General features: G+C 38.9%; 1 pseudogene; it reads right to left on the bottom strand.

Moving 5' to 3' along the window:
- Window positions 1-2055: 2055 nt before the first annotated feature.
- LOC100348346 (mitochondrial fission factor pseudogene) lies at window positions 2056-3093 on the bottom strand (annotated as a pseudogene).
- Window positions 3094-12947: the final 9854 nt, after the last annotated feature.

Here is a 12947-nt window from a genome sequence, read left to right as displayed (position 1 = left end):
GCCATTAGCAGGGAACTAGATGGGAAGTGGAGCAGCCCTTGAACTGGTGTCCATGGGATGCCAGCATTGCAGGCAGCAGCTTTACCCACTGAACCACAACACTGATCCCTTTGAATGTTGTTTCTTAACATTATTGCTCAAAGCATAGAAGTTTTTAATTTTAACATCCATTTTATCCACTTTTTTTGCTTTTTAGATTTATTTTACTTTTTCATGTTCTTCTTGTAAGGTTTTGATTTATTTATTTTGTTTATTTGAAAGACAGAAAAACAGAGCAATGAGAGACAATGAGAGACAGACAGGTAGACAGAGATCTCCTGTCCATTGGGTCACTCCTCAAATGCCTGCAATAACCAAGACTGGGCTAGGCCCAGCTGAGATCCACAAGTCCAATCCAGATCTCCCATGTGGGTGGCTGGGACCCCCATCTACTTGATCAGCACTTGCTGCCTCCCAGGATGCAATTAGCAGGAAGCTGGAATCAGGAGCAGAGCTGCGACTTGAAACCAGGCACTCCAACATGGAATGTAGTCATCCCGATCAGCATCTTAACCACTGAAATATCTGCCCTTCTCTGTTTTACTGTAAATTGACAAATAGGAGACAATGTGGTGTTTTGGTATATGTTTACAATGTGGAATGATTATTAAGCCAATTAACAAGTCCACCACCTTACATACTTATCTTTTTTGTGTGTGATGAAAACCTTTAAAGTCTACTCTTGGCAATTCTGGAATATGCAATGCATTATATCTTTTGGTCACCATTCTGCACAACAGTCACTAAGGCGTATTCCTCCTGTTCACCTGAACTTTTTTTTTTTACCCTTTGATCAACACCACCCCCTCCCTCAGTCCCTGGTAATCACTATTCCACTCTCTGTTTCTGTGACTTCAACTTGTGTACATTACACATATGAGTGAGATCGTGCAGCATAATATCTTCTAGGTTCATCCCTGTTGTTGCAAATGACAGGATGTCTCCCTTTTTAAATCCTGAATAGTATTCCATTGTGTATATATACCACATGTTCTTTATCTATCCATTTTCTTTTAAAATTATCATGCATTTCATATTCTGTTGAAGAACTCATTTTGTGTGTTTCCTTATAGAATACTCACAATTTTAGCTTTTATGCTGTGTTTTTAATTTTTGTGTATGTTGTAAAATAAGGATTGAGGTTCTTTTTATTTCTATGTAGATGTCCCAATATTTTGAGCATTATTTCCAGAAAAGACTATCCCACCTCTACTGAATTACCTGCCCTCTTTTTAAAAAGTTAGTTAACCACACATGCATGGGTCTGTCTCTATGCTTTCTATTCTGTGCTATTGATAACCCATCTTCATGCCAGTAGCACACTCTTGATTGCTGCAGCCTTTACCATAAGACTTTAAACTGGCTGTTTAAGTTTATTAGCTTCGTTCTTGTCTTTCAAAACTTATTTGGTTATTTTATTTTTGGTTGACAGATTATTAAACATTCATGTAATACATTTATTATTTATTCTGTAGGTTTTAGATTACTCACACATGGACTTAGTAAAATGTACTTTATAGAAAACCATCTGAAAAGCTAAACTGGAAATCAGAATATAGATATTGTACACGTTTTAGATAAATTGCTGAACTATTAGTCATTATTTTATTTTAATCTATATAGGTACTTAATGAAGGTGATCATGAAATATTAGGTGGCTTGATTTTCTTAAATCTGACATCAGTTCATGACTTTAAAGTAATAACATTGAAATGTGAATTCAAAAACCTCTATTAACAAAATCATTTACTCTCATAGTGCTTGAAAAACAAGACAAAATATTGTTTTCCTTTTACAGATACTTCTCTAAATCCATTCTCTATGCACCCTCTCTCATTCACAGAATTAGCTATGCAAACTGATGAAGCAAGAAATCAATTCCTTTTAACAAAATGAACTAGAACCTATTTACAAACCATGCAAAGGGAAAATTTTAAGCAACTATTACTGCAGACCTGATTAAGAGTGCATACAGCTGAATGACAGAATATATACCGTTACTTCTGCAAATACAGGTCCTTCCCTCCTACTTCCTGGAAGAAATGCAATATCAAGGCGTGAACTAGAAAACAGCATACAATACAAAGACAGAAACAAAGAAGCTTGCAAATTCTTTATGTTTCTAACTGTTGAGACATTATTTCTGAGAACTGAGGTTACCTCTAGCGCCGAAGCCAGAACCAGCTACTAAACAGCCAGAATGCTACAGTAATTGAATACAGGATCATTTCTCTTCTGGAACGTTCTTTGTTCTCTTCTTCTAAAAGGTGTAGACGCCTATTGAGTTTTATGATCTGACGTCTTAGCATAGCGGCCTCTACGGCGGTGATGTCTTCTGAAGTCCCTTCAATGCCTGTATCTATGCTTGAAACGACTTGCCTGATGTTGTCACGATGAGCGTGAGAAGTGGAGGCAGCAGAGCCACCAACCGCTGTAGGCCTGTGATCTTCATCCAGCATATCTAAGATCTGCTCATAAGCCCTGTGAGTGGAAGACTGGATAAGTGACAAAATGCCACGAGCAGAGGAAACGTGAGCTCTACCTTCAGGTAACATCCTGGGAGGACAAACTGGAGCTGATTACGGTGTTGGTGTCACAGTGGAATCATTTCCAACTGATTGTCCATTTGCTGAATGGCATTTCCAGTCACTGGGCGCTCTGTTTAGTTGGCCAGCTGTGTGGATTTCTTCATCACGTGGGGCTGAAGAAGGTCTTTCTAAACCCAGAAGATCTAGAGGTCTTTCACTTCAAGTAAAGGCATGAAGTGGTGATTTCGGTGCCAGAGGTTTGAAGGGAGCTGACTAAGGTCAAGATGTGCTGGTGTTGGTAACAGAATGTCTTCATTGTTTCCTAACAGCAGTCCGCTCCAGAACCCGCATCACCACATTAGCATTTGGAACCCTTTGGAATTTTTGTTTGGGGTCAATAATTGATGGTGCTACCTTTAATTTTTCCAGAACTCTCATTCGCTAATACCTTTAATGGATTCCATTTCATGCTGGATGGGCTAATTTCTGCCATTTCAGCAGCAATGAGACAGAGAAATGCTGCCCCACTGACCAAATCTGCATTAACCTTTGTGTGCTATTTGGCACTATCTGTGCCTGGTGCTTCCTGTTAAATTCTTTAACTCGCTTCAATAGGCAGGTGCTGGATTTAGAGCCACTTTTGTTCCTCTGGCCCTATAGAGGGTCCCTGGTGAGGACTACCAGGGCGAGTGCTCTCAAATGCTGTTGGCTGAGTGCAGGGGTGCAAAGCAACTGCCAGATTGGCCCATAGCAGGCTCAGAAAGCCTTATTTGATTACATCTGAAACTTTGCATTTCCATATAAAATTTAGAATCAGCTCTTCAATCCCACAAAACAAGGGCCATCCTCCCCCCCCCCCTTTTTTTTCACTATGACTACTTTCTTTGTCTTGAAAATCTCTTTGTCCTGAAATAAACAATGTTCTTGTTAAAACTTAGTGTTCTATGTACCAACAAATGCTTCACCCTCAGACTCTTCTCCATCCCTGCTCTCAATAAGTCTAAATACAATAGGTAGTATACCAATTTCATCTTTTTTTCTTTTCAGAGAAATTGCTAAGATTTCTGATCTGCTCATCTGGGCAAATTGTCCCCTGGGCTTGATAAACATTGTCATTCCAGAAACTTCCTTCACCACCATTCTAGGTATTTGGGGGCAGGGAGGATTCTTCTTCCTAACTATCAAGTCTCTTATTGCTTTATATTTTCCTCTGTCTTGGTTTAATATTTATTTAGCAAGCAAAACCACCAGTAGTTTTCCAAGAATATGGACACAGGAGAAAAGAACATTTAGACCATGTGTATGTTTATTTTATCCTCATACTTAATTCATATTTTCATTGAATGTAGATTTCTATGTTGGAAATTATTTTTCCATCAGGTTTTGATGGGCTTATTCCATTGTTTTCTAGCTTAGAGCCTTGTTGTAGAAAAATAATATTCCACTGTGTTTTATGATCCTTTATTTGAAAGCTGGATTTTTTATTGTTATTGTTATTTTACTTTCTGGAAAGATATTTTGTTTGTCCCAAGTGATTTAAAACTCTTCCTTTGTGATGAGCCCATTCAAACTGCACATCCCAGTTTTTCAATTTTGGAAAAGGTTTCGGAACTATTTTTTAATGATGTCTTCTCTTCTGTTTTCCTGTCTTGTGTGTGTGTTTTAAAAATTTAGTTACTTATTTAAAAGGCAGAACTACAGAGAGGGATACACCCCACCACACACACACACACACATGCAAACACATACAGTGAAAGAGAGAGAGAGAGCGCTTCCATCTGCTGATTCATTCCCTCCAATGGCTACCCAGTTAGTGCTGGGCCATATCAAAGCCAGGAACCAAGTACTCCACTGAGATCTTTCAGAGTTGTAGGAGCCCAAGTATTGAGGCCATCATTCACTACTTTACCAGGCACATTAGCATGGAGCTGGATGGGAAGTGGAGCAGCTGGGCCTTGACTTGTGCTCCTATGGGATGTGGGCATCACAGGCAGGTTAACCCGCTGAGCCTCATCAGTTCCCCTGTCTTGTGTTTGTGAAACACAGGAATGGGAAAGTGGGTGGCATTGCTCTTCTCCATAATTACTTTTTTAAAAAGATTTATTTATTTTATTTGAAAGAGTTACAGAGAGAAGGGGAGAAAGAGAAAGAGATAGATAGAGAGAGAGAGAGAGAGAGAGAGAAAGAGAGAAAGATCTTCCATCCATGGTTCACTCCCCAAATGGCCACAGCAGCAAGTGCTGGGCCAGGCAGAATCCAGGAACCAAGAGCTTCATCCCAGTCTCCCATACAGTTGCAGGGGTCGAAGGACTTGGGCCATCTTCCTGTGCTTTCCCAGGCTATTAGCAGTTAGCTGGATGCGAACTGGAGCAGCCGAGACTTGAACCGGCACCCATGTGGGTTGCTGGTGATGCAGGTAACAGCTTTACCTGCTACACTATGATGCCATCCCTGCCATAATTCTTAAAGGCATGTTTGTTTCCTAAACTATCTACATCCCTCCACAATTTTAGGAACACTAAACTATAAGAAAAACAACTAACACTTTAAAAACAGGAATAATACGTAAAACTCAAGAACTCATAAGAATACCTCAGCATTTGACTTAAGGTACTTCCATTTCCTTCTACCAAATTAATTAATATAAATTATTCAGATTTGAATCTTCTGAATTAATCTTTTTTCTCTTGTTTTAAGAGAAAACATCTGTTCTATTTGCCCAAAGTTCTTGAATTTTTATTTTTTTTGTGTCCAACAGTGCTTCAATTCTTTGTATATTCTGGATGGTCTTTTCTTATGCCATCATGTTCTTTTTTCATGGTTAAATTTCTCTGAGGATATAAATAATCCTTTGTTTTAAGTTTTGTTCATTCTGTAAAGTCTGTTTCTGGTTTCTTTTTTTTCTGTTTAGTTGTTTTGTTCATGTTTGTTTCATCTTTCTCATACTGGATGACCCTTGACCATCAGAATACATTATACAGCTTTGTGCACATCAGTAGGGTTTTCAGCTGGGGGAAGCACTATAATGTGATCTACCTGATCTGTGTCATTAGCAAATCCCCAAAGCTAGTATCTTTCTATTGCCCTTGATCTAGTCAGATTCCCAAGAGAATATCTTTACAATCTCTTGCAAACCTTTGGAAAGGTAACTGGGAAAAGAAAGCTGACGATGTCAACATTTAATTTGTAAAATTCCCCTTTATCTCCTTGTGTTCGTCATGTAGCTCCACTATCGTCTGCACTTGGTATCTCCAAGTCTAGAAACTTACTGGCCTTCTCAATCATTCCCATAAATAAAGCTTCAATCTTCTGCTAAGATGAGGTAGAACCAGTCACTTGACCAGACTGGAGGAAGCGCTTTGGGGCTTGACTTCTTAAACAGATTTCCAGGGAATCTTCCCGGTTTTGGCCTTACATTAACTACTATTTCTGAGATAGATCACACGTGTTCAAGGTGGTATGGCCATAGACAACATTAACTAGTATTTCTACAGCAGCTACCAACTCCTAATCCCCAACTAAGTTCTGAAGTATAGACTGAGTTGCTTCTTTGCTTTCCCACTCTGGATTCGAATTTAACTGAGTTGAGACTCTTAAGTCAGTTGTCATCTATCCATCAGTTTCCAAGCTTCCACCATTTTATTACTGCTATCTTCTCTCTCCTCTTTGCTCTTGTGGCTCTTGGGCAGAGTAAATGTGTATGTTCAGTTGATCATCATTATTCAGAGCTGTGTCCTCTTTATAACTTAAATATATTATAATATGCATGTGTTTTCTAATATATTTATTTCCTCCCATTGCTCCTGCTGTCTCACTCTCCCCTCAAGCTCGCCATCTGTGCAAATGTTAAACTTCATTTATGATACCCACATAATGTTCTGAATGACCATTGCAGATTCCAGCACAACTAGAGAAGAAACCATATGTGTGTGAGTGTATTCCTCACATGTGATGATTAGATGAAAATTCTGGCTTATGTAGGCAAGAACATAGATTCTTCTTAGAAACCAAGTAACTACTTTTCTACCTTCTGCCCCAGAATTTCTTAGAAGCTGCTGGCGATGTTGAATATATCAAGCTGAGTTTTGTTTTCAATTTTTTGTGTTTCAGAAATTCACTTTATTTGTTTATTATTTATTTTATTTATTTTAAAAATTTTATTTATGGTATGGAAATTTCATGTGTACAGATTCAGTAACATAGTGATGATACTTCCTACCCTGCCCTCCCTCCCACCCATGCTCCCGCCCTTCTTCCTCTTCCCTTTCCTATTCCCACTCTTAATTTTTACAAAGATCTATTTTCAGTTTACTTTATAAGATTAACTCTTCAGGGGCCGGCACTGTGGCTCACTTGGTTAATCATCCGCCTGCGGCACTGGCATCCCATATGGGCTCCAGGTTCTAGTCCCGGCTGCTCCTTTTCCAGTCCAGCTCTCTGCTGTGGCCCGGGAAGGCAGTAGAGGATGACCCAAGTGCTTGGGCACCTGCACCCGCGTCGTAGATCAGGAGGAAGCACCTGGCTCCTGGCTTCAGATTGGCGTAGCTCCGGCCGTTGCGGTCATTTGGGGAGTGAACCAACAGAAGGAAGACCTTTCTCTCTGTCTCTTTCTCTCACTGTCTAACTCTGTCAAATAAATTAAAAAAAGAAAAAATTAACAATACACTAAGAGTTTAACAAATAGTATGGAGAAAAAAAAAACACTGTTCCTCAACAATTGGGACAAAGGCTGTAAGCAATCATCGAATCTCAAAATGTCAATTTCACTCCTACATATTACCTTTTAGGTACTCTATTAACACAGATCAGGGAAAACATACACTATTTGTCTTTTGGAGACCGTCTTATTTCACTATGTATAATGGTTTCATGTTACATTTATTTTGTTGTGAAAGACAGGATTTTATTTTTTTAACAACTGAGTAGTATTCCGTGATGTATATATTACATAATTTCTTTATCCAGTCAACATTTGATGGACATCTGGATTGATTCCATATCTTAGCTATTGTGAATTGAGCTGCAATAAACATGAAAATATAGATAATGCTTTCATATGCTGATTTCATTTCATTTGAGTAAATTCCCAGGAATGAGATGGTTGGGTCATATGGTATGTCTATATTCAGATTTCTGCAATATCTCCATACTGTCTTTCACAATGGCTGCACCAGTTTGCATTCCCACTAACAGTGGATTAGGATACCTTTTCCCTCACATCCTCACCATCATTTGTTGTTTGTTGATTTCTGTATGAGAGCTATTCTAACTGTGGTGAGGTGAAACCTCATTTTGGTTTTGATTTGCATTTCCTTGATGGCTAGTGTTCCTGAGCATTTTTCCATGTGTCTATTGGCCATTTGAATTTCCTCTTTTGAGAAATGCCTGTTCAAGTCCTTTGCCCATTTCTTAACTGGATTTTTGTTTTGTTGTTGACTTTCGTGAGCTCTTTATAGATTCCAGATATTAACCCTTTACCAGTTTCATAGTTTGCACATATTTTCTCCCATTCTGTTGGCTGGGAAATTCATTTTCTAACTATGTCACGGTGCTGTTGAGGGAGAATTTACACAAATAATGTATGTCTTTAGAAGGAAATATTTAGAGATATCCTGGAACGTTAGAGGCCATCTGGAAGGTAGATGGGAACATAATATTTTAACTAAACTCAGTGTCAGCAAGATCTCTTGCTCATTTAAAGGATAAAAGGGAGTGCCCACATGTCCCTAGATGTTCTCTGTGTCCATCTTTCCACTGTCCTGGGAAGCCTGTCTTCTTGTTAGTTGAACTACAGTTTTAATAGAATAATCCTTTTTCTGGAGTGGCTCTAATCCGATGTTTGGTCAAAGGATCATCTGGCATTAAATTTTTAAACAATTTCCCAAATGTGTGACTTTAGCATTGATGAAATATGACAATGTTGATGTCAAATAGTCTTGTTATAGAAGCCATTTATTGTTCTTGAAACCATTAATATTTATGATATCATAGTTTTTTTTTTAATCCTAAGCAATTATTTACCCAGAAACTTGCAGTTTCAGAGTTTGCCTTCTCACTTCACATATTGCCAAGCAATGTTTTCCACAGGAATATATTTTGGTTGTATGGAATGGAGCACAGTAAGACTTTGTTCAATAGTTCTCAAGACCTTCATGTGATCTTTTGGAGGCTGCTCATGGACCATAGTGATTGGTGCAAGTCTCTTTGCAGAGGACAAGTGAGTTCAAAAGGATCCATAATAATTAGAAACAAACAGAGAGTGTTATTAAGGCATAAATAGCTAAATTTGTAATTATTCATAGATTAAAAGGAATATGATTGTTACTGCTATGATTTGGATATGATTTGAGTGTAACTCTGCCTTTCAAATAAATAAATGTTTTAAAATATTTATTCCCATTTTTCTTTGAAAGTCAGAGAGATAGAGGCAGAGAGAGATACAGAGAGATACCTTCCATCTGCTGGTTTACTCTCCAAATACCTGCAACAGCCAAAGTCAGGAGCCTAGAACTCAATGTGGGCTCCTACATGGGTGGGAAGGACCCAAGGACTTGAGCCATCATCTGGTACCTCCCAAGGTACACATTAGCAAGAAGAACTGGAATCAGGAGTGGATCCAAGCCTGGAACCCAGGTACTCTGACAATGGGATGCATTCGTTCCAAGCTACATCCCAACTATTATGTCACATCCCCACCCCAATGTGATGGAATTAGAGGTAAGTCCTAGTGGGAAGTCATTGAAAGTGTTTCCCTTGGAAGGATTCAATGTAGCTCTCATAGGACCCCAGTTCTCAAGAGATCAAGTTGTTGTAAAGCGAGGCCACCTCACACATTTGGCTCATTTTGCACACAGCTGTTACCCTTTCCATTCCTCTGCCATCTTGCGACACAGCCAAGAGGATCTTCACCAGAAGTTGAACTGATGGGACCACCTTGTATGAGACTTTCAGCCTCTAAAACTATGAGCTAAATAATGCTATTTGCTTCATAAGGTGCCCAGCCTCAATAATTTTGTTTTAACAATAGAAAACAGATGAATTCAGTGACCAAAAGAATAATAATATCCATTTTTTAAAGAAAATTTACTACTTCAAATTACTGCTTAAACAAAGTCTTTCTTGTTTCTCCTTTTCATGCGGAGATGATAAACCCAGAAAAATTTTCCCTGGCAAAACTTGGTAAAGTTGTAGCCATTAAGAAAGAAGCCACCAAAGGTTTTTCTCATGAGCCAGGGGAAGCTGAGCACAGATGCCCAGAATTTTATTCTTTGCCCTGAAATTCCCTTTAGCAAGTTTACATGTCCTGCATGTTTGGCCGTTGAGTCAAAGTTAAATAATCAGAGTATCATGGGTTCTTGAGGTATTTAGTCGTTCTGGCAGATTGGATTTTTCTCATTTGAACTCTCAGCTCAAATGTGAGAGGTTTGGTCTAATTCTGTGTTCTCATTTTAAGGAGTAAGCCAACTTCATTCCCATGTTGTTTTGACCTACAGGATGGCTATTCCTAAAAGAATATAATTTTTCTCTAATTATTAATATTAAGTGTTTTAGGAGTGTGGCTCAAAAATGTAAGAGAATATTATGAAGTCTGTATTTTTCACTTTTCTAAGAGAATAAATCTATACTCAAATTTCAAGGTGATATTTCTGAACAAACTGTACCAGCTACATTTGCTGCTGCATTTGTAAGAGAATTTCTTATAACTTCTTATGTCTGTTCTGGGGCTTACATGGCCTCCAGTAAAATGGACCATTTGAGCTTATGCTGGATCTCTTGTAGAAATAAATGCTCTCCCTTCCTTTGCAATGATTAAATCTCCACGCAGCTCATGACTGACCGGTGTTCCCATTTTAACCAACTCCGAGACTAAACACAGAATTAAAGAAAAATTTTAACCTGTAGCATACATATCTCCAATGAAAGTGTGTATTGCCAAAGTTACATATTACATTAAGAAAAAGACTTAGGGGCTGGTTTTTTTGGCACCACAGGTTAAACCAACACCTGCAGTGCTGGCATTCCTTATGAATCCCTGTTCAAGTCCTGGCTGCCCCACTTTCTGATCCAGCTCTCTGCTAATGCCCTGGTTAAGCAGCAGAAGATAGCACAAGTGCTTGAGCCGCTGCACCCACATGGGAGACCTGGATGCAGTTCTAGGCTCCTGGCTTCATCCTGACCCATCCTTGACCGTTGGGGGCATTTGGGGATTGAACCAGTGGATAGAAGATATCTTTCTCTGTGTGTGTATCTTTGTATCTCTGTCTCTCCCCCTCTCTATCTCTCCTCTCTGTAAATCTGTCTTTCAAATAAATAAATAAATAAATAAAAAAGCAAATAAATAAATAATAAATCTTCCTTAAAAAGAAAGAAACTTAAATAAAAGGATAAATATGGCATATTTTTAAAAATCCCAATCCTGAATCCATTTACTAGAGGATTTATGGCTACAAAAATGCCTTTACAGGAATTTGATAATCAACTTGTCCTCTGTTCTGCATTGTGCATGCTTAAGAAATGTTTAGTCTTTGGACTCCTTTCCAGTATTGCAAGGACCCAGTTTTGTTGGTTTCTCTATTTAAGGCCTCATTTTCATAATTTAAAAATATTTATTTATTTATTTGAAAGACAGAGTTGGAGAGCAAGAGAGAAAGATCTTCCATCCATTGGCTCACTCCCCAAATGGCCCTAACAGCAGGCCTGGGCCAAGATGAAGTCAGGAGCCAAGAACTCCATCCAGGTCTCCCATGTGGATGCAGGGGCCCAAACAGTTGTGCGGTCCTCTGCTACTTTCCCAGGTACATTAGCGGGGAGCTGGATCAGAAAGTAGAGCAACCAGGACTTAAACCAGGATTCATAAAGGATGCCAGCATCACAGGTGGCAACTTAAGCCTCTGCACACAACACTGCCTCTTAAAGTCTCATTTTCAAAACAACCTCATGGCTGGGAAAAAACCAAAGTGTTAGAAATTTAAATTTAGAGCATATGACATACATTTCTTTTTAAAATACTATATTCTGAAACAGTTCTAGATCCAGGGGTGCTGTCAATTCACAGATATGGGTCCTCTCATTTTACCGATGGGGACACTGTGTCTCAGCTGGTAAGGCAAGATATGTGTGTGTGTTTTTGGCAGAGCAACTTCAAAAGATATAAACCATAGCATGAATGCATCAAACTTGTATGGCTGTAAATCTCATTTTGTTTTGTTTTTCTTTTTTTTCATTTAGTAAATATAAATTTCCAAAGTATAGTTTATGGATTACATTGGCTCCCCCCCATAATTTCCCTCCCACTTGCACCCTCCCATCTCCCACTCCCATTCCATTCACATCAAGATTCATTTTCAATTATCTTTATATACAGAAGATCGATTCAGTATATATTAAGTAAAGATTTCATCAGTTTGCACCCACACAGAAACACAAAGTGTAAAAATACTGTTTCAGTACTAGTTATAGCATTACTTCACATTGGACAACACATTAAGGACAGATCCCACATGAGAAGTAAGTACACAGTGACTCCTGTTGTTGACTTAACAATTTGACACTCTTATTTATGGCGTCAGTAATTTCCCTAGGCTCTAGTCATGAGTTGCCAAGGCTATGGAAGCCTTTTGGGTTCGCCAACTTCGATCTTATTCCGACAGGGTCATAGTCACAGTGGAAGTTCTCTCCTCCCTTCAGAGAAAGGTACCTCCTTCTTTGTTGGCCCCCTTCTTTCCACTGGGATCTCACTCACAGAGATCTTTCATTTAGGTCTTCTTTTTTTTTTTTTTTACCCGGAGTGTCTTGGCTTTCCATGCCTAAAATACTCTCATGGGCTCTTCAGCCAGATCCAAATGCCTTAAGGGCTGATTCTGAGGCCAGAGTGCTATTTAGGACATCTGCCATTCTATGAGTCTGCTGTGTATCCCACTTCCCATGTTGGATCATTCTCTCCCTTTTTGAGTCCATCAGTTAGTATTAGCAGACACTAGTCTTGTTTGTGTGATCCTTTTGACTCTTAGACCTATCAGTGTGATCAATTGTGAACTGAAACTGATCACTTGGACTAGTGAGATGGCATTGGTACATGCCACCTTGATGGGATTTTATTGGGATCCCGTGGCATGATTCTAACTCCACCATTTGGGGCAAGTCCGATTGAGCATGTCCCAAATTGTACATCTCCTCCCTCTCTTATTCCCACTCTTATATTTAACAGGGATCACTTTTCAGTTAAAATTTAAACACCTAAGAATAATTGTGTGTTAATTACAGACTTCAACCAATAGGACTAGAACAAAAAAAATACTAAAGTGGATAAAGTATTACATTGTACATCAACCGTCAGGACAAGAGATGAACAAGTCACTGTTTCTCATAGTGTCCATTTCA

This window comes from Oryctolagus cuniculus, chromosome X (genome assembly GCF_051225735.1).
Source record: "Oryctolagus cuniculus isolate XC-2025 breed Fujian yellow rabbit chromosome X, ASM5122573v1, whole genome shotgun sequence".
NCBI classification, from domain to species: domain Eukaryota; kingdom Metazoa; phylum Chordata; class Mammalia; order Lagomorpha; family Leporidae; genus Oryctolagus; species Oryctolagus cuniculus.
The sequence above is the reverse complement of the archived record's forward strand: the minus strand, read 5'-3'. Positions and strand labels throughout refer to the sequence as shown.